We start from the raw sequence: 22,109 nt of genomic DNA, 5'->3' as shown, positions 1-22,109 counted from the left end.
ATAATTTGGGATTAACCCATTTTGGAAAACTCCACATTTTAGGTCACAAAAATCAAAGTCAACATAGTCAATACCATCTCACATAATCACTATAATTCAACATAAGCAACATGATTCAACTCAACATCATTAAATATAATTCAACATAATTCAAGAGGAATTCTTAAATTCCATTTCAACATTCCATATGTCATCTATATCATTAATAAATCATTTCCTCCAATTTCCTTCTCATTATAACATGATTTACATTGCTCATAACAAAATTCATTCGCAAATTTTAAACATAATTTTCAAACATAACCAAATTCCAATTAAACTTGTACATAGATAATTCAACCTACCAATTTCATGATTCAACTTTCAATTTGGACCAAATCATTGATTATCATCAAAAATCAACCTAGGGTTTCTAGAAAAACCTAGAAATTTCAAGAAAAATACAAACTTCTTAACCCATTATTTTTTCTTCCAATTTTCCCCTTGATTATATATCCTAGGTTCATAATCCATAATCTAAACCCAACAATAAAACCCCAAATTCTTCAAATCCGAAATCCCCAAATTTCCATAATGTAACCCTATATGCTCAACATGTAGATTTTGCATTTATATACTTCAAAATACCAAAAATCTATCTATTTATGTAAGCATTGAAGGAGAACTAGGACCCCTACCTCAAGATTGAAATCAAGGAAGCTAGGTCAAGAGCATCACTTCGAAATTCCAAAATCCAATCGGTTGAAAATGTTGATCTTCACTTGTTCTTTATCGTTGATGCAAAATCCATGGTTGATTTGTTGATGAAAGTGGAGGAAATCAAGGTTTTGGAAGCTAGGGTTTCGGACATGGAAGAGGGGAGAAGAAGAGAGGAAAAGAAATTGCAAGAAATGGTCCAAAAATCCCGTTTTTAGAGCTGCTGTCCCGCACAGACCGCACGTGCGGCGCTATTCCCCGCACGTGCGGCTCTGCTTCCAGCACAGATGTGAAAACTTCAAACGGGTCTAACTCTCTCATCGGGACTCCGTTCTAGGTCGTTCTTGTGTCCAAATCGAAGCCTCGGAAATAAGCTTTCCAATGGTTCTAACCTCACATTCAAATTCAAAGTGTGGAAAAAGAAAAGGACAAATGAATGACGGCTGATCGTAGGTTAATTATTCGAATTAAATTCGTTGGTCCAATCTTACTTTACCATCATACCACCACCTCAAACAATACCCCAAAATAAGGTAAGAACATTCCAAATACACTATTAAGAATGTCAAAAATGAGCCCATGCTCGAGCGGAGGGTAAAAAAAATTCCAAGCCGATACAATAAAGGTCGCCGTCACCATAACTCAGCAGATAAGTCTTTAATTCCGATAGATATAGTTGAATTAAAACACATTAACCCCTAATTAAATAAGGATGACTTTCTATACGCATTTTGGGGTCATTACAGCCACAATTCAAAACTGTCAATCCATCCAGGAAACACGAAAATATACCAAGACTTGAAACTGAATTTCTGGTGGCCGGGAATGAAGAAAGAGATTGCTGACTTTGTATCGAAATGTCTTCATTGCCAACAAGTTAAAGCTGAACATCAACGACCCGCAGGCTTACTGCAACCCTTACCAATACCGGAGTGGAAATGGAAACATATCACTATGGATTTCATTGTTGGTTTACCTCGCTCCAGTAAAGGTATGAACTCAATTTGGGTTATTGTTGATAGATTGACTAAATCTGCTCACTTCTTACCTGTCAAAACAATTTACAATGCGAACAAATTGGCTATAATTTATTTTGATGAGATTGTTAGATTGCATGGAGTGCCAGTGTCCATTGTTTCTGATAGGGACTCGAAGTTTACATCGAGATTTTGGCAAAGCCTATAGACAACATTGGGTACTGAACTGAGACTGAGTAGTGCATAACATCCTCAGACAGATGGCCAGTCAGAAAGAACCATCCAGACTCTGGAAGATTTACTGCGAATGTGTGTCCTTGATTTCCAAGAAATTGGGAAAGCCATTTACCTTTAGCCAAATTTGCCTATAATAACAGCTTTCACTCGAGCATTGGTATGGCGCCTTTCGAGACCTTGTATGGCAGAAAATGCCGATCTCCTATTTGCTGGGCAGAAGTTGGAGATGGGACTTTGCTTGGGCCCGAGATTGTACACGAGACCACAGAAAAAGTGAAACTAATTCAACAGAGGTTGAAAACCGCACAAAGCCGAGAGAAAAGTTATACGGATGTCCGAAGGCGAGACAGGGAATATGAAGTGGGTGAGCATGTTTTTGTTAAAGTGACACCAATGAAAGGTCAGACTCGTTTTGGAGTCAAGGGTAAGCTAGCACCGAGGTACGTTGGACCGTATGAAATCATTGAAAATATTAATTTGGTGGCGTATCAAGTAGCACTTCCTCCTGAAATGAAGCACATGCATAAAGTCTTCCATATTTCAATGTTGAGGGATTATCTTCAGGATCCCTTCCATGTTATTGAGCCTACCCGTGTAGTGGTAAGTGATGACTACACTTACGAAGAACGGCCTATTCAGGTTGTAAACCGACGAATCAAAAAGTTGAGAAACAAAGAAATTCCGTTAGTGAAAGTGGATTGGCAAAACCACGGTGGCACTTATGCCACTTGGGAAAGAGAAGATGATATGTTGAAGAGATATCCTGAACTGTTCCCCCTGGATCCAGTGTTCTTCCAAAATGAAGGTAATCCAAATTTGGGCCAAACTCTTTTAAGGGGGGAAGACTGTGACAACCCTCACCTCTGATTAGTGCTAATCTCTGATTAAGCATGATAAGTAACTGATTTGACTGAAATTCCGAACTGAATGCATGAGTATGTTGTTTAATTGCATTTCTATCTGTTTGTCATTAAATGATTTGTCCATGTTTTTTGTTTCAAATTACGAATTGAAGGCCTTATCGGCAGCCGAATAAAAAATTGACTAGTGTTTTATGCTAGTTAGAATTTATGTGATTTTATGGTAAGTTTAATTTAAATTTGATTTGGAACGATTAAATCAAATTAAATAAGGTTAAATTACAATAGTTTGCCCTTATTACCAAATCGTCATTAAGTGGCCATTTCCTACAACTTTGATTTGGACCTAATTGTTGCATTTCATACCATCTCTTCCATTCTCTAGACTAAAACCGAGTGAGAGAGGAAGAGTGAGAGAAATTGAGTTCATCAAGAAGATCTTGGCTTGGAGACTTAGAAGATTTGAAGGGAATTTGTATATTTGAGTTTCCACATCTAGAATTCAAGACCTAAGGTAGAGATTTCATCCTCTCATTTGTGAATTTGAGTTTTATCTTGCATGGTTCATGGTAATTTAGAGTTTAAAGTCAAGAATTGGTTTAAAGAGTTGAATTTGAGAGTGAATTCATGCATGCATGTCCATACCATAGCATTTTGAAGTTGTCTTCCATGAAATTCTTGCATGCATGGCCATATCATGTTAGTATTCCAAGAATTCATCATGTTCTTCTATCAAATTGCCAATTTTATCTTGGTTTGAAGTGTGTGAACTCATGTAGAGTCATGCATGTCATATTTAAGCTTTGTTCTTGAAGTTGTGGTTGTTTTGGTGATTCAATTGGCATACCTTTGGGCTTGATTTCATAAAAAGATCTTTGAAACATGTTGTATTATGGGTTTCTAAATGTTTTCCAGAAAATTAGCCCAAAAGAATCGAGTTTGAAGCTTTTAAAGTTGAGTTTTGTGCTTGAGGATCAATCTGGAAAATCCAAATTTTGGATCCACGCTCGAGCGAAGGACTTCATGCTCAAGCGTACACTCTGAGTCATGCACCTCCGCTCGAGTGTAGAAAGTCACGCTCGAGCGTGAAATGCATATGCCCAGAAATTCATGTGTTTTACAGTCCGCTTGAGCGAGAAAGTTCACACTCGAGCGAGGACCTGAGTCTCACGCTCGAGCGGGGTCGAGCGTCCGTCGAGCGTGAATTGCATGCATCCAGTACTTTTCATGAAGTTTGCAGTCCGCTCGAGCGAAGGAAGTCACGCTCGAGCGGAGCTCCTCTGTCTGCATGTCCGCTCGAGCATAGAAAGCCACGCTCGAGCGTGCACCCCTGTTTCAGCAAATTTTGAAAAGTGTTTTAAAGTGCATCCTTGCATCCTCTTTCCATCCTAGGCATTCCTACGCCATGTTTAAGGCATCTTAATGAGAATATTGATGTAGAACCGCACCGAGTCAAGATAGGGACTAAGTTGTTGATTCCCGAGTGTGTAACTTAGTGTGTGTTCGTTCTGTAACTGTGTAGGGTTGGCATCCGAAGACGCTCATTAGCTTGCCTATAGCCCAGTGCTCTGTGAGTAACAATGTTGTAAAGATATGTTCGATTATGTTTATTTTCTGAATGATCAACTGTTCTGCTTACTGAAACGTTATTGTTTAATGAATGAATGTTTGTCCTATTTGTAAACTGTATCCGTGGCATCTATAGCAATTTACTGTTATTGTACTGTTACTGCTACTGTCACAGAGATCTCTGTCGGTTCCCATGTTTGGAACTACTACTGTTTACTGTTATGATGGTGTAGACGTCCCCGAACGTCCCGGGAGGAAATCCCCCCCTCGTTTTGTTCATTGGGCTCACTACGGTTCAGGACTCAATGTCACGGTCCTGTGTCTAATCTAGCAGAGTACAATGCAAGACCGATGAAATCATCAAAGAGTACAAATCCGGTAAATCGTTTTTGAAAACAGATTTTTTGAAAGAAGTGCTAAACATGGACTGCTTTGCCAGATACAGAGTCGCCACCTAAATATTTTATTTTGGGAAATTTAGGAAACCCTGACTCGTTGCCTAAGGCCACGTGTCTGTCATCACCAAAGTTGCCTCGGCTCGAGAACTTGGGTACGATTGGGAAAGGTTACTTCGTGAGCACCCCCGCTCGCCCCGATCAAAGATCGGCCTCTACTAACCATGATATCTAGTTTTGAAAACATTATGCGTTCTTATTCTGGTTATTAGCCTAGATTTACTATGTGATGCGCACAGCATACAAGTATAGACTGGATCGCCTGAATTGGAACGAAACATCTCATGTTTGTTTTTTAAAGCGGTTTGCTACTCGCAAGTAGGCTAAAATGTGGATTTGCCACCATCACGTGGGCTTAGAAAACAAGGTGATTTGCCACTATCTAGTGGGCTTAAAACTCACAATTGATGAATTGTTCCAATCCAAATAATCCAACCTTCACCCACAGGCATTCAGGCAGGTATATCATATAAGCAAATAGCCTCATGGTAAGCATGCTATCCTGGCAGTCACTCACACGCATGCAAGGATGCTAAAGCATAAAACTTACCGAGTACTCCAAGCCAAAACAGAAGCTATGTTAGAAATCCATGCATGATCCTAACTATACAGAAATGCCTAATGCAACAAATGCAAAATGTAGCTAAGATAGGCTCGGCTATTCTAAGATGGCATATGAAATACTACAGCTAACACGTATTCAACTTGGAATTAAAATACAAATGCAGTTAGTATGATGCGCAGATGAATGAATGCAAACATGCTATCATACCGTATGCTAATTGAAACATGCCCTAATCTAACCATCATCAGCTGGTAAATAAAAGGGAGAAAGACGTGGGGTTGGAAGACTTACATCACACGCACGCACACTTATTACAATTGTGCCCTCGCTCGGAGGGTCCGAATAAATAATACAGTCTGAATAAATAGTACAGTCCAAATAAATACAAAATCCTAATTAATTAGCAAATTAATCTAGGAAAGCAGGTAAATTAGCACGCAAATCCATGGATCGCCTCGGCTCTGTTCCAAATGATGAATGATGCGTGCTCGAGTTGCCTTGCGCAGAAATCCATTACGATGCCCCGGTTTGCCTCTGTTTGCAATTGTTTTCGGAATATATTGCGCAACGCTCCAGAAGGCCGCTGATTTCTGATTTACTGCAACAGAGAGCAACAAAGGGGCATGGCAAAGTATTTCACATATGTATGCATGACTACTCTTCAGAGAGTGTAGTCCTCGATCCTCGTGCCACCAATCACGCATATCGATGCATGATGGCCGAGGAGTCGAATTGCATGACTTGATATGAAATGAATGCACATGAAAACACAACAAGACCTAAACTCCATCATGGGTAATCCGGAGTGTCGGCGACCGGGAATTGAGACACGTTCCGTCACTCGGAGTACGAAACGTCCCTTGTTTCCCGTGCTTGGGCTAACTCCTATCCCAAACACAATGCAAATGAGATGGCATACACAATGCGACTAACATACAACCTAGCATACGCAATGCTATGAGATGACATACACAATGCTCGATGTAACATGGCATACACAATGCTCTAACATGCAACTCGGCATACACAATGCTATGGACTGAAATGGCATACACAATGCACGATGGACTTATACCAACATGAGTGGACCTCAGCGACACTCACATCAGTGGCCATTAGATGAAAATGAGACAATCGAAATGCGTTCACACATGTACGCATACCGAGGACCGAACCTAAGGCATCAAATGCCACTCTACCAAAGCATGGCAAGGGATGAAAGATGGCCTATGAACATATAATTTCCAGCACTAAAACATGATGCTAAATTGTCACGACCCGAACCCGCCCCCGTGGGTTAAGGACGTAACCGGCCAGTAATCATGAGATTACCTACGGCCTCAAACTGTTGTAAACGTATTTTAACAGAGTTAATGGGGGCCAAACGGAAGCAAAATTAAAAACTTTGTCCATAGAGCCGTGCTTATATGCACATCAAACAAACCATACTCAGATACGTTAATAACTCACATCAAAAGTACGGTTTCACAAAATTCATTACAGACAGGATCGTCCAAAACGAGTCAACCTATAACAGACTATGTACAGACATGCACTAGGTCCTTGCCAACAAGACAAAACATAGGTACATAGTGAAAGGGCAAGGGTGGTCTCATGCGCGAGGCACAAGGCTGACTCTCCCAAAACTCCTGTTGTTTCTAGCAGACTTCACTAGGGCTGGGTTTGGACTTCCCTTGGCTCACCTACAAATACATGAATGAGCGTGAGCGATAGCCCAGTGAATAATATCAAATATAACAGTTACATAACAATATGTAGAACAACATGCTCCAAACGGCCTTGGGCCCAATTCATACTTCTGTTTAACAACAAAATATATATATAACTATACGAAATGCAAGTCAAGTAACTGTAGTTCCGAACATTCTGGCCTTTGGCCCATCCGGGTTTCCATTCATGGCAAAACGGCCTTCGGCCCATTCATTCATGTCAAAACGGCCTTTGGCCCATTCATTCCTGTCAAAACGGCCTCTGGCCCATTCATTCATGTCAAACGGCCTTTGGCCCATTCATTCATGTCAAAACGGCCTTTGGCCCATTCATTCATGTCAAACGGCCTTTGGCCCATTCATTCATGTCAAACGGCCTTTGGCCCATTCATTCATGTCAAATGGCCTCTGGCCCATTCATTCATGTCAAAACGGCCTTTGGCCCATTCATTCATGTCAAACGGCCTTTGGTCCATTCATTCATGTCAAACGGCCTTTGGCCCATTCATTCATGTCAAAACGGCCTTTGGCCCATTCATTCATGTCAAAACGGCCTTTGGCCCATTCATTCTTATCAAAACGACCTTCGGTCCATTCATTCTCATCAAAACGACCTTTGGTCCATTCATTTATTCCTGTCAGACTTTTGTCCACAATCCCAATCAACAACTCATAAAGTTTATAAGGGAATAACAATTAGACATTGACAAGCTTTCAATATTGATATTACTCACAGTGATCGGCTTGTGGATGCGCCCTGGAGCTTGACCCTACACATTTCATGAATACAAAAGGGTCACTAACAGTTCAATCCGTTCTTTAATTCACATATTCCTCTTTAGGCTTTGTTCTTATCTCATTAACTCATTTACAATGCTTAACATATGCCTAAGAGTGCTTACAAGTGAAAGAGAACGGAAAACGAATCACAGAATGCATGAACAAAATTCCAGGAAACAGGGTCCCCGCTCGAGCGTAAACTTCTCCGCTCGAGCGGACCCTTAAGGCCTGCAAAAGTACTGGTCGCACGAAATATGCGCTCGAGCGTGGAATAGAGCGCTCGAGCTGAAGGCCTGTATACAAAAATCCACGCTCGAGCGTGAAGTGTCCCGCTCGAGCGGACATCCAACTCTGCAGAAATGCTGGGAGCACGATTTTACCGCTCGAGCGGCCATTACCCCGCTCGAGCGGACCTCAAAAATCTGGGTTTCCCAGATCGTGTTCTTGAGCTCCGAATCGGTTTTCCATCTACATTTCTTGCATGCAATGGTTCAAATTACACATTTACACATGCTAGCATGCTACTAATGCAAGATTACAACATTAGGAAGCTCAATTACATGAATTATCTACATGCATGTCCCAAATTATCTCAAACCCATCATCAACATGCCCAAATTCAAACATTCAAGACTTATACTCCCATGATTTGTACATGCATGTGGGAGATGCTCATCATTCTCAACTTAGATGGTACAAATGGTGATTACAACATGAGCTTTAACCAAAACTCTACATGAATCATGTGTTTCAAGCTCAAACACGCAAATTCAAAGTAATTTCTTACATGCATGAGTTCTAAGACTTCAAACTCAACAAAAATCAACTCATTACATGTTCTTGATCACAAACAACCCTTGAACTTACAAATTACAAGTAAGAGTCCATGAATTCACTTACCTAAGAGCTTCAACACTCAAGCTCTAGCCAAATCTTGAGCTAGATCTTCAAATTCCCAAGTCTTGAGCCCAAATTACACAAATCTCTCCCTTTTTCTCTCCATGGCCGGCTTCTCTCTCACTCTCAATTGTCTAACTCAGATTTTGAGTTTTTTTTTTAAGAGAGCTAAAGGAGAGTGCAATACAAATATACAACAAGCCCCACTAACAAATATTTTAATATAAATTAATGGGGTACTTAATTTATCAATTTAATCAGTTTAAATTGACCAGAATCAAATTTCAATTAAATTTCACCGTAGGCCCTAAAAATTATGCCAACCACAATGGCGTAATCAATTTCGGGTTCCGTGGCCGATAAGGCCCTCAATTAAATTTCCAAAGCAGACTACTCAAACAGATATTCCTACGATGAACAGATAAAATTTCAAACCACATATTTTCACATAGTGGAACACAAAATCATATCAAAATACATAATCACATCATGTTAAGGACCAATTAACATACTACGGAACAGGGGTGTCACATAAATGATCCCGAAACATGGAAATATGGCACCTGATGCATGGAATAAGCCTCGAAACTCAATACTAGGCACATGCATTGAACTACAAGTATACAAATCAAGCATTATTTGATCATAAAGTCAAAAGACAGAGCTGAGGCAGTCCCAAAACATGCACATTTCTAGTTTAGAGCATGGCCAGAAGATGCTAACATGATGGACTAAAATAGCATGCAACATTGGCTAGCAAGCGTGGTTTACATGGCATGTATATGAAGCAAATGAGAACTCATCAAACCAGCCAAAAATGGTGAATAAAATATACCAAAATATGCCCAAATAATCACTGAAATGCAGCCAATGCATGCAAAAATGAGGGGCTTCTTTGGAAGGCCATTCAAGGGGTTGTTAAGCACATGTAAGATAGACACTTAGCATGACCAAACCAACTCTGGAAATGAGTTATGACTGCCCTAAAACTCACAAAATTGGCCCTGAAATCAGTCAAGGAAGCATACGATGAAAGGCCCCCTCAAAAGGCCTTGGATGGAATTGTTCTACACATGCACTATAGACATAAAATATGATCAAAAGGGCCCCGGACAGACCTAAGGCAGACCTTAAAACCCCCAAAATTGGGCCCAAAAAGTGACTTCAATGCATGCAAAATAGAGCCCCTTTGGAAAGCCAATGATGCTAGTAAAGAAAATGAGGGGTGAGAGGGTCACCCCTCTATGATTTCAAAGCTCAAAACCTCATCAAAGCCACTGAAAATCCCCTAGATTTCAGTGGCTAAGAGGCCTAAACAAGTCCAATGCAAATGCTCTAATGCATAGCCCTAAATATGATGGAATGAAGCATGCAAGGTAGGAGATGACTCCAAACAGAAAAGTGACCTCAAGAAAACTTAAAGAGGAGGTCAAAACAAGGATTTTTCTAGTCTATAACAAATCTAAAAAATGTTCACAAGTAAGGCTAAAGTATGATGCAAAAAATAGCCCTAAAAGAGAGACAGGGGGTAAGGGGAAGTAGATGACCTCAAACAGAAAAGTGCCCTTAAACAAAGTTTAATATGAGATCAAAATATGACACTTTCTAGTTTATGACAAAGCCCAAAAATAGTTGCAAGTGAAGCTAAGTAATGAAGCAAAAAAATGCAAGTTTAAGGGAAATAGACACTTACCCTTGAAGAGCTGACCTCCAGTAGCTTTTGGACCAAGTTGGTGAGCTTTCAACCTCTGTAAATGACTTCCAAGGTGCTGGAATGGATGATGGAGGTGTGGTGCTAAGGGTTTTAGTGCAAATGGACCAAGAAAATTAGGGTTTTGGAGCTTTGAATAGTGACAATGGAGGAGGGAGATTATATGCCTTAAGAAATTCTGCTCAACCCATTGATATGAAGCCAAGCCTCTCCTTTATAGAGAATAAGCTTCAAAATATCCAAAAAGGTCCCAAGTATCCTCCATACACGTGTATGGAGGATACACCAAATGGTCTCTAACTGGCACAGCTGGAATACACTCAGAAAAAGCAAAAAGCAAGAAGCAGGCCGGCCAGTTCAAGTGGCCGGCCGGCCACCCCCCCTGGTCGGCCGACCAGGGATCAAAATGGTCAACAAAAATTGCTGGTCGGCCTACCCAGAAAGGTGGCCTCCTAGATGAGTAGAATACAGCTGTGTAGAGAAAAACCAGAAAAAGTGACCCAAGAGAGAGAAAAGCTAGCTTTTAAGCAAGGTTCAAAAGGGTCAAGATGAATTTCTGGCCGGCCTACCCATATTGGTGGCCTCCCAGATGAGCACAACACAATGGTGGTATAAAAAGCCAGAAAATGTGGCTCAAAAGTGAGAAAAATCATATTTCTGTCAGAAAAATCGACTTTTGGAGAGAGAAAATGAGAAAACTGGCTTTTCAAGGGAAAAGGTGTCTGGCCACCATCCTACCACCTCCCTAGCAATTAAAAAAGGGTCCCTACCAAAAATGGACCAAAACGGATGCAAAACGAAGGTTCGGGGGCCAAAACGCGTGGTTCGAGGCCCCGAAAACATGCTGTTAGGCACCGGAAGTGGCGTATGACCACGAAGGTGGTCTCCCGGGCCACAGTGTCCCGCTAAAGGGAGGAAATAAGGTGTGTGCCAAAAATCGGAGCAAACGGAGGTAGTCAAGCGGTCCCGAACCGAGGCACACGGTCGACGGCTCCGAAAACTGAAAACTGGGCTCCAAACTGGAAAAGTGGCCTACGACCATGAAACGTAGCCTACGGCCACTGAGAGATGGTCTACGAGACCTCTCCCTCCCCTCAAGAAGAGAAAATAAAGAAAACAGGACCTGGTTCATAAACTGAGGAAAAGCACAAAAAAGCCTCGAAGTCCGGAGGCAAGGCTCTCAGCCGAGACTCTGAAACCTCAGGTTGAGCACAATATTCAACATCACCGAGCGCTTAACTGGTGACGTTTAAGTCTTAAGGTCGGTCAAAAATGGGGTGTCTACAGATGGCCATCAACTGACTGTTCTGTCTGTTAAGACATACTGTACTGTTTTGCTATGGGATGCACCACATATAACTGCTATGGTTTCCAAGTGACTGATATGACTGTTTAATTACTGAGAGGACATTCATTCTTAACCTCTTTACATAATTGTTATCCACTGGGTTTTAGCTCACTGTTTGTATATATATGTAGGTGTCCAGGCACCGGACCGAAGCTCCTAGACCGAAGTTAGGAGCGTCAGGCTAAACTCCTGTTTTGTCAAAGCCAACCATTGTGCCTTACCTCGCGGTTCCGAGTGCGTCAAGCCAAGGCTGTTTTGGGATGTTTTAGATTTTCCCTTTTTGCCTCTGTTCCGTAATAAAATGTTTAGACTTGACTGTACAGTTATGGCATAGGAATTGAATCCCTAACTAGTATGTATGTATATCTGGTATGTAAATGTGTTTTGGTTACGAATGTGACTTGTTCATAGAAGTCTTTTTGCATTCAGACTGTCACAGCTCATTGGACACCTTTTATTTACTGTTTTGGCTTCCGCCAGCCCCTTTACTCTGTATTACTGTCATTACTGTTAAACAGGCCTTTGGTAATCACGAATTACTGGCCGATTACGATGCTAAACCCATAGGGGCGGGTCTGGGTCGTGACATTAAGACAAGCCATGGATGGGATTTATGTTGTGGAGTGGCAATCTATTACAGTCAGGGAGAGGTTTATCGACAGCTTTAGGATTTTCAAGTGCGGTGATGACCTTTTTGTTAATCAAGTTTTGAATTTTATGGTGAAGGCAAAAGCAACAGTCAGTATAGTGATCGTATTGCTAATGGAATGTGCAATGCTGGGTAGGGTCATGTCTAGGCAGGAGAGGGTTAAGGAGAGGTCGAGAATTGAGAGGTTTGAGGTACCCTTTCATATGGAAATGTGCGAAGGTTCATTTTTGGGAATAGGAAGCATCAGTTTTAGAAACATTGGCAAATGGGTTAGCAGGTGTTGGCTGGATATTCATGGGCTTAGGATTGGAATTAGGATGGGTGTTCCTGGTAAAGAATTCCTTTTCATGGCTTGCCCCCTGATTCAAAATGCTCCCAAACTGAGCAACAAAAATGTCATCCACAATCTTTGCAACAATTGCAAGCACTTACTGCTTGTTCAATCCTTTGACCATCAAAGTCTCAATAGCCCACCGAAGATGTACATAAGGATAAATACTTGCCCCGACCTTGTTCTTGCCACTTGTTTTAGCTTGACCAAGGGATTAGGTGGCTATATCGAAGCAAGGCCCATTTTTTTGTTGATATGTCATTACCCAAACTTGAGATAGCTTCGGGTTGGCCCTTTTCCAACTGCAGCTTGCCCCAAGATTGGGGAGCTTTTTGTCGTGAACTTTTTGGCATATGATGTGGTTGATGATGGAGCCAAGACCCCAAAAGCTAAATTCACCATAGTTCTCTATAGATCTTCACTCATGCTTGACAAGTCAAAAGTAGCGGGTTCGGCTATTAGTGTCCACAGTCTATTTGAACCAACTTGGTGTTGATAAATTGGTCGTGTTGGACTCTTTGGAGTATATTGGATTGGAATTAGGCTATTGTGGAGTTTAAGTTCAAGTTTTGGGGTTTAAGATGATTGGGGCTCAAGTGTATCCATCATGCACAAGTCCGTACTTTCTAGAATGAACACCTCAGGCTTGGATAAATGGGATGGAGTGATATATATACTGGGGTCGAAGGTGGGAGGCAGTGTATGGATAAGGTTCAGATTTTGAGAAGGAGAGAGTATGTGGTCATGTATGGGAAGTGGGTTATTAGTTACATTGGGTTCTTGAGATAGAACTGTCGTCTGGTTGTTGATGCGATTCTGAACGTCATGACAAAGGCGGTAGCAACGATCGGTGCCATGACTGCGCTGTTGATGGTACGCACAGTATTTGGTGGGGTTATGTCTAGCAGGGAGCAGGTCAGGTAGAGGTTGGGGATCAAGGGGTTTGAGATACCCTCTCTCCATCAGGACTTTTAGTGCGTTAGTTAAGCTCATATGGAGGGGGGTGAAAGTTCTGCCTTGAGCTCAGGTTGGGCCAACTATTTGTGGGTTGCTATTATCAAAAGGGTTGGCAATTTTGGGATTAGTGGCGACGGTATTAATTTCAGTGGGTTTGGGAATAGTACTACTGCTAGCATTGGTACTCCTAGAAAACACCCTCCTTGTTGGTTCGCTTGTTCTAGGAATAATCCCTTTATTAAATGCGCTCTCAATCTGAACACCTAATTCATGCAAACTTTTGAAAGTGAACAGTGAAGCGACTATTAACTTTTGTAACATATCAGGCTCAAGTTTCTACACCAGTATCTGCACTTTGTCCTTCTCAGAAGGTTGATCTGTCATTTGTGCTGCATTTGCTCTCCACATTGCAACAAATTCCACAAAAGGTTCTTTAGGATTTTGGTGGGTTGCATTAAGCTCTTGGGTGGTCATTTCAATTTAGTTATTGTAAGAATATTGATTAACAAATACCTCAGCCAACTCTTCCCAGTTCTGCTTTACTTTATCCTTCAACTTGGCTTACCAAGTGGCTGTTATACCCGACAAGGTTCTTCCATATAGAGAAAGTTTCTGAGGCTTACTCAGACCTATTGGTTTCAGGACATTCAAGAAAAGCCAGATATGTACCATAGGATCTCCAGACCAATCAAAATGGTCAATGTGTGGCATTTTGAATTTGTCTGGGAGCTTTACGACAGTCTCGGTGTAACCATCCTTAATGTCAAGAATGAAGTTAATTCCCTATGCCTTTTTGATTTGCTTCTAAAGTTTAGCAATTTTTAACAAGATCGGGTCAAGTTCACTAATATCAAGGGGAAAACCCCCCTCATTAGGCTGCACTAGGGGTCTGAAAACTCGAGCTTGAGCCAACCCTTCTCGAGGATCTGGACTCTGCAAATCTTCAGCTGGCAGAGGTGGGTCAAAGTTTGGTTGGGGGCCCGGGACTAGATGTGTGGTAGATGCCCTAGATGGGCGTTGCATCTCAGCAATGCTCTCATCCTGCACAGTAATTCATTGGTTTGGTGTATCCATGATTTTTTGAAAGACCGTTATCATGGCCACAACTTCTTCTGAAGTCTGTGCCATCGCGGGTCTGGGTCTATTGAGTTGGCAATTGGGGAAATGGATGGGTGTAACCTGAGAGCTAACTAATAAGAAGTTCGACTCGGTTATACTTGATGTATCTGAATTGGATTAGTCTAGACAGGTTTGATTGGATTAGGCTTTTTAGCATGGGTCTTTTGGCATTAGATGGATCTTTTATGAGCTAGCCTTTGGGGATCAAATGGACTAGACCTTTCCTAAGTGGGTTTTTTCTGGGATTGGATGGACTGTGATGGGTTAAGGCTTTTCGGGTTAGATGGGGTTGGGCCTTTGCTAAGTTGGGTACTGCTTCTTCTCTGGCTCAGACAAACCTAGCATTAAAAACAAATGCCCCATCAAATCAAGATACCGGGTATGCCAGTCAAAGAAAAACAAGATACAAATTTTGGCCCTGGTTCTGGTCTTGTTGAAAATTCGCCCATATCAAACACAAACCCCTAGATTTCGACTAGAATTATGATTCTGATATGGCCTTCAAGTTTGAAAGGCATCGCCTTAAGATTAAGACTCTCTAAGCATTGCATCACAAATATTTCCAAAGATTTCACACTTTGCACAAAAGCATTCAAAACACCCCTACGAGAGGTTAGGGTTTCTCTGTCCTAACTTTGACATGATCTAGGGTTTTACTACTTTAAGCAAGCAGTTTCACAAAATCCTATATATGGGTGAGCATCCTGTCCTATGTTGGAACAGTCACTATGGCTTTATGATATGCAACTACACCGATTGATCAAAAGGGATACCTCGGCAAGATTACCTAATATACCTCTCACACCTAACACCAAGAAGTGAAAGGAGGATCAAGCAGTATGGCGATAATCCAGGTCTGAAGGTTGTGTTTCCAACATGACAGAGCCCACGACCAGCTAACCTTTTGGCAAGGTTTTTAGGCAAGTCGTCTAGGAATAGCAGATGGAGAACACAGTGACTTAAGAGCACCAATGCAAATGCAATGCAAAGAACATATAAGTATAGACAAAATTTCACATCATGAAGTTCAAGTCAAGTTCTCTAATATCCCCAGCAGAGTCCCCAGAAACTGTAGCTTGCTTTTTATGCTCCTCGAAGGGGTTTAGTCTCCTCAGATACGATAACCCTACAGTTTGGACCCCCCTGGTTCTGAATCTAGTTTCACAAGTGCAATGTGAAACAAAAAAACACAAATGAGAGTCCAAATCCAGCAAATCTTAGAAAATCCATTTATCATCAAAGATGCCAAAAATGGACTGCATTGCCGAATTTTAGAGTCGTAACCTAAATATTTTTGAAAAATTTAGGAAACCCGTGACTCGTGTCAAAGGTCACTTGTCTGTCATAACCAAAGTGTCTCGGCTCGGAAACTTAGGTATGAGAAGAAAAGGTTATGAATTGAGCACCCCACTCACCCGATCAAAGATCGGCCTCTACTAATCATGATGTGATTTTTATGTACATTATATACTCTTGTTCTAATTATTTTGCTAACTTACTATGTGAGCCACACAGGTATAGACTAAGTCACTCGCTTTGGAATGGTTTGATTTCATGTTTGTTAGAAGATTGTTTTGAATATGTGCTACTTGAAAAAGCAAGCTCATATGTACATTAATCAAAAGCATCCCAACTTAAGAGAAATAGACTTCATCCATAGGCATTCAAGAGGTATATCATATAAGCATTTAGCCTCATGGTAATATGTTTGATATGGAAACACTACTATACATGCAAACGCTCACCTAGTACTCAACCGATGCAAGCCAAAATAGAAGAAAATAGTTAGAAAATTGCATGCTCTAATATGTAAGTGACTAATGCAACACATACAAAATGCAACTAATAGGTTCGATTTATTAGCATGTCATACGGATCAACTCAAAGCATGCAGCAACACACGCATTCAAGTAAGCAGGAAATGACAACAATGTATAATGAACCGAACCTTATGCATGCAAAACATGGATACAAAGCATGGCAATGATATGAGAATGGAAGACATGATGTTACCATGATAAGCATGTAAATAAAAGGGAGAAAGAAATGGAGGTTGAAAAACATAAAAAATATTACAAGGGTGCCATCATGCAAGAGGGTCTGAATGAATGTCCTAATTAAACTAATTATTATAACACCAAATAAATGAATTAATGCTAATGTAACTAGCTATTACAAGTTTTTGAATGAAGCTACTAATTAAGCACAATGTATTACTATTAAAGCATCAACTTAAAGGACTACAGGAATCAAAGAATCACACACGCACGAATGAGAACGTCCTCCCAGAAACCTCTCTATGTTGCTACCATAAACTTTTCTACTTACAGTCAAGGAATTAATCTGTTTTTGCCTTAACTTTTGCTCTGTTTTGCCATGAAAATGACATTGCGTGCACAAAATAAGGTGGCTGGCAAGCCTTGGAAAGTGGTCGGCTGTACTAGGAGGTGGCCGGCCGGCCACTGGTTTTAGGTTCTGCCCTGTTGCCACAGAATTGAAACAGAAGACAAACAGAGTGTTTTCAGGGGATGTTTATCATTTCTGTCTCTCCTTATTATGAAACTAATCAAGAGAGGAGTAGACTCGATTCACAAACCATCAATTGTCGCAAAGTTATTGCATGATGATCTATGAACCGATAGGACAAAGGCTTAATAAATGGAAATAAAAGACCAACAAAACCTCTCTCCTAATGGAGTTACCTCAAGGGAAATGGTAGACAAGTGGTAGACATTGCTTCTTAAATCATTAACATTACTAAAGAGTATGGAATAATTCAAGACTCAATGGGTTCAATATAACGTCCGATTAAACCCAACTCAATTTTATTACTTTTTACCACTTTTAATCCAATTTTAACGTTTTTTACATTACATTGGCATTCTTTATTCATTTATGTCCAAAAGTGATAACTATGTCCACTAAACGCAAAAAGAGATAAAGAGATGTGTCAAACAAAAAGTTATGCTTAGCATCAGCAAGATGTAATGCCTTGGTAATGAACCTCCGAAGAGATTAAACCATTAAGCATGGAAAGTCTCTTTCTCATGCTTTGAACAATAACCAAGTGTTTGAGATAACTCTTAATCCAAGGAAAAAAGAAAGAAGGGAGGTTACAGAGATGATTAGGCAAAGATAATTGCAAGTGTGAGACTCTTCATAGGAAAAAATAACGAATGAAAAGCTATCAACTCAAATGAATTGGTGTCTATGGCCTAAACCCCCAAATCCATAAGAACTTACAACAACACAAACATAGTATTCAAAGCATAAAGTAAATAAAGAACTAAAATACTCCCAAAAACTATAAAAATAATAATAATAATAATAAATAAATAAAATAAATAAAAATAAAAACAATGCTGAAAATTAGTTTGAAAAAAATAGAAAAAGCAAGTAAAAGAAGATGAGAACAAAGCTCGTAAGCAAGCCAAATGAGGGGTGACTAACCCCTCCACTTTTGGGACCTTAAAATCACATGTTTTAGCCTCTTAAAACTCTGAAAATTAGTAGCTAAAAAGTAAAGAAACAAGTGGGAAACACAAGGATATAAGCTATGGAATAAGGTGCAAGAAATGGTGGTTAACCCCTCAACCTTCAGTAGCTTTTAAATCACAAGTTTTAGCCCACAAAACCAGTTCAAAACAATGTGAAAAACAACAAGAAAATAGTAGGAAAGAGTAGTGTAAATAGGGCAAAAGTTATACCTCTTGAAGAGAGGATGTTCTTTGGTTCACAAACCACAAGGTGATCACCCTCTAGAGCTGAAATTTTCGCTCAATAATCTCAGTAAGAAGCCTCAAAATTTTGGTTTAGGAAGTGTATGTATAGTGTATGTATATTGCAAGATAGAAAGGGAGAGTGTTTGTCAAATTTTTGACTCTTGGAAAAAAATTTCTAACTTGAAACCATAATGGGTGGTCATCTATTTATAGAAAAACAAGTTCCTTTATTAGAAATATATGTATTGTGACATCTAGTGCAAGGCATGCATATGGCGGGGAATAACTAGCAACAAATATTTGTCTACCGCTGGACATGGTCAGCCGGCCATGAAATGGAACGGTCGGCCACTGAAATTTGGCCTACTAGCCACTTGTTGGCTAGCAGGCCTCTAAGTGGTCAAGCTAGAAAAAAAATTAGGTTTTGGTCTAAACGAGGTGCAAGTTTTTAGGTTCTGATACTCAAAACTGAAACTTTTTGCTGAATAAATCGAACGTTTATATAGCGTATTATTTCATCATCGACTGTTCAATCTGAGGCGCCCAAGTCTTAAGGATGGTCAAAAATTGGGTGTCTAAAGTCACCCACCAACCCAGACCAGGCCGAGTCCAAGTTTGTGGGCTGTGGGACTTGGGCTTGAGGCTTGAGACTTGAGGCTTTGGGCTGGGCCAAATTGGTTCTCCACCAACCTAATCTTTTTGGGCTAGGTTAGTTTGGTGTTTGCAGATATACACACGTGTATATAGAGTGTGTAACTTACACACTTACTTCCCATCATTGTGCATTACTCCATCAATTTTGTAGGAGTAATGGATGTATTTGCTATCAACCTTCATGGCTAAGAGGAGACTCCTCTCTTCCCCATTGTGTATAAAAGAAGGCCATCTTCCTTGGTTTCAACACAGAAATTTTTGCGCTAAAATTATAGTCAATCTGCTCCATAATATATTCTTCTTCTGTGAGAGAGAATGTTGTTGTTGTCAGTTCACCGGAGCTAACAAAAGGTGTTTCTGCATTAGCGAGTTCTATATAGTCGTATCCAGGGAGATAGATGCCGACATACCTCTCGCACCCACGATGAGGCGGCGAATCTACTTTCAAAAGACTGTGGTATCACACAGGCTTCGGTTTGCTATCTTTTCCTTCATTTTGTTATATGTATTTATGTTCATTATGTTCGCTAATAAAAAAATGACCTTTTGCTACCGTATAATTTGCGACCATCTGATTATCAGTCGCAAATAATCAATTTATCCCTTATTTTCTTTTATTTATTTTTTTTTTGCTTTTCCTTATATTTGCCTAGCCCTTCACAAACACTAATCATGCTCTCTCGCACGCATTCTCGTTCCCTCTCTCTCTCTCTCAGTCTCACACTGGTATGAATCTCTCATTCTCGTTCTCTTACTCTCTCTCTCTTCTTTCGATCTCACTATCTCTCTATCCTTCAGTCTCGTTCTCTCTGTTTCTTATGCGTATATATATATATATATATATTCTAAAAACACAATTAGCTTTTCTCGATTCTTTCGAACTCGATCATTGAAGGTATACTCTCTCTCTCTCTCTCTCTCTCTCTCAAGTTTCTTATTGTTTTCAAGTTTGAATCTACACCTAGGTTTGACTCTACATCTTTTGTAATTTGAGTCTACAGATGACCCTTGCAATATTCAAATTTGATGATTTATATCATTCGATGAATGCAATTCAATTTTATTTCTTCATTTCATTTTTTTTTTTTTTTTGCTTCATAAGTCTAAAAATTCAGCATGTTTTTGTTTTGTCTGATCATATTTCTCTATTTGGCCTCTGTTTATCTGCTTAGAAATTGTCAAAAAAGAGAATTGAAGAAATTAAGTTTTATTCTTTAGCTCTCTTTTTAGTCCCTTTGAATGAAAATTAAGATGAGAGTTTTTTTGCCCTATGTTGGTTTGATCATATGTTTTGATTTTGCCTATGTCTGGTTTCTTAGCAAATGCTAGAAATGGGAAGAAAAGGAAATCGAATCTTATGCTTTAGACTTGTTTTAGTTTGAAATTTCTACTTAATAGAGCCAAAATTAATTAAATCAAGGACATCCTTGGGTCTTTAGTGTTTTTGTATTGTTGAATAGAACTGATAGAAAGGCTATTGGGGCAAGTTTTGATACATTGTTGCTTAATGATAAGGAAGAAGTAAATTAATTCTTTGTAGCCCTCCAATGGTTTTGAACAAGAAAATTAGAGCAATATGTGAATGTTCAATTGGTGCACAAATGCAAACCAAACTAATTATGAAGCGGTTGGCTCTCTCTTTGTAAATGTCAATATGTCATAGATATAAATGCTAGTTGTATTCGGGATATGGGGAGAATTAAATCTTGTAAAAACTGTAGGATGATAAAGCATGTGAAATAAGACCAAATTTACACTATAGGTTGTTAACAAAGTTACACCAACAGAAGTTTGCATACTTCATGTGGATAGCTAGTGATCATGCTTTTCTTTTTCTTTTTCTTTTTTTAAACAATTGGTGCTTGTGAAACTTCTGTTATCCTGCGGTTGCAATTATTGGAGTTTCCAAAATAGATTAGTTTATTGTTAGTGATAGTTGATTTGTAAAAAATTGTACTATAGGTTGTTAACAAAGTTTCACCAATAGAAGTTTGCATACTTCATGTGGATAGCTAGTGATCATGCTTTTTTTTTTTTTTGTTTTTTGAACAATTGGTGCTTACGAAATTTTCGTTATGCGACCGTTGCAATTATTTGAGTTTCCAAAATAGATTAGTTTATAGTTAATGATAGTTGATTTGTAAACCACTTGTTTTTCCTTAATTGGATAGTAAATTGAAATAAAAAATTTAAAAAAAAAATTGAGGACTTCTTGTTTTTCCGTTTGTAGATTTTTTGGTTTATGCTGTTAAGGACTTTTTGTCCTCCTTTGTACTTCTCTTTTCTCCTTTATAATAAAATTCTTCTTTTCTTGCTGATAAAAAATAAATAAATAAATTGAAATAAATTTTTTTACAGTATATTAAAAAAAAAAGTTCTAGCTTCTGAACAGATTGTTTAAGAGATGATTTTTTCTTAAACTTGATTCATATTTCCTCTTCTTCTAGCAGCATTTATTCTTTAAACAGCTGGAAATTTAGCATCAACTTTGTGTTGTCTTTAGGTTGTATTAACCTAATGAAAAAAACAGGGGCCTGTTGCCTTCTTATAGGAAATCATTTTTTCATTGTTATTGGGTAAACCTCTTCAGTAGTTAATGATTGAAGGTTCAATAAATGATTGGACATTATAATTAATTTAAGTATGTTAGTTCATGTTTGAAAATTGTAATAGCTTCGAGATTGGTATTTTAGGCTCAGCTTATGTTAGAGAGAGACATTTCTAGAAACTATAAATGCTATATGAAAGAATAAACACATGGTTTATGTATTTGTTGTGTCTATTGCAATGGCTTTTACAGAGGAATAATATTGTTTATTAAGTGATGTAATTATACAATTATTCTCTTTATC

The 22,109-nt window shown here is 39.4% G+C and overlaps 1 pseudogene; it reads left to right on the top strand.

The window, feature by feature from the left end:
• Positions 1 to 21,777: 21,777 nt before the first annotated feature.
• On the top strand, positions 21,778 to 21,886 carry LOC114295356 (small nucleolar RNA snoR74; annotated as a pseudogene).
• Positions 21,887 to 22,109: the final 223 nt, after the last annotated feature.

The sequence above is a fragment of the Camellia sinensis genome, chromosome 7 (genome assembly GCF_055761805.1).
Source record: "Camellia sinensis isolate YWXY chromosome 7, ASM5576180v1, whole genome shotgun sequence".
Classification (NCBI taxonomy): domain Eukaryota; kingdom Viridiplantae; phylum Streptophyta; class Magnoliopsida; order Ericales; family Theaceae; genus Camellia; species Camellia sinensis.
The sequence above is the reverse complement of the archived record's forward strand: the minus strand, read 5'-3'. Positions and strand labels throughout refer to the sequence as shown.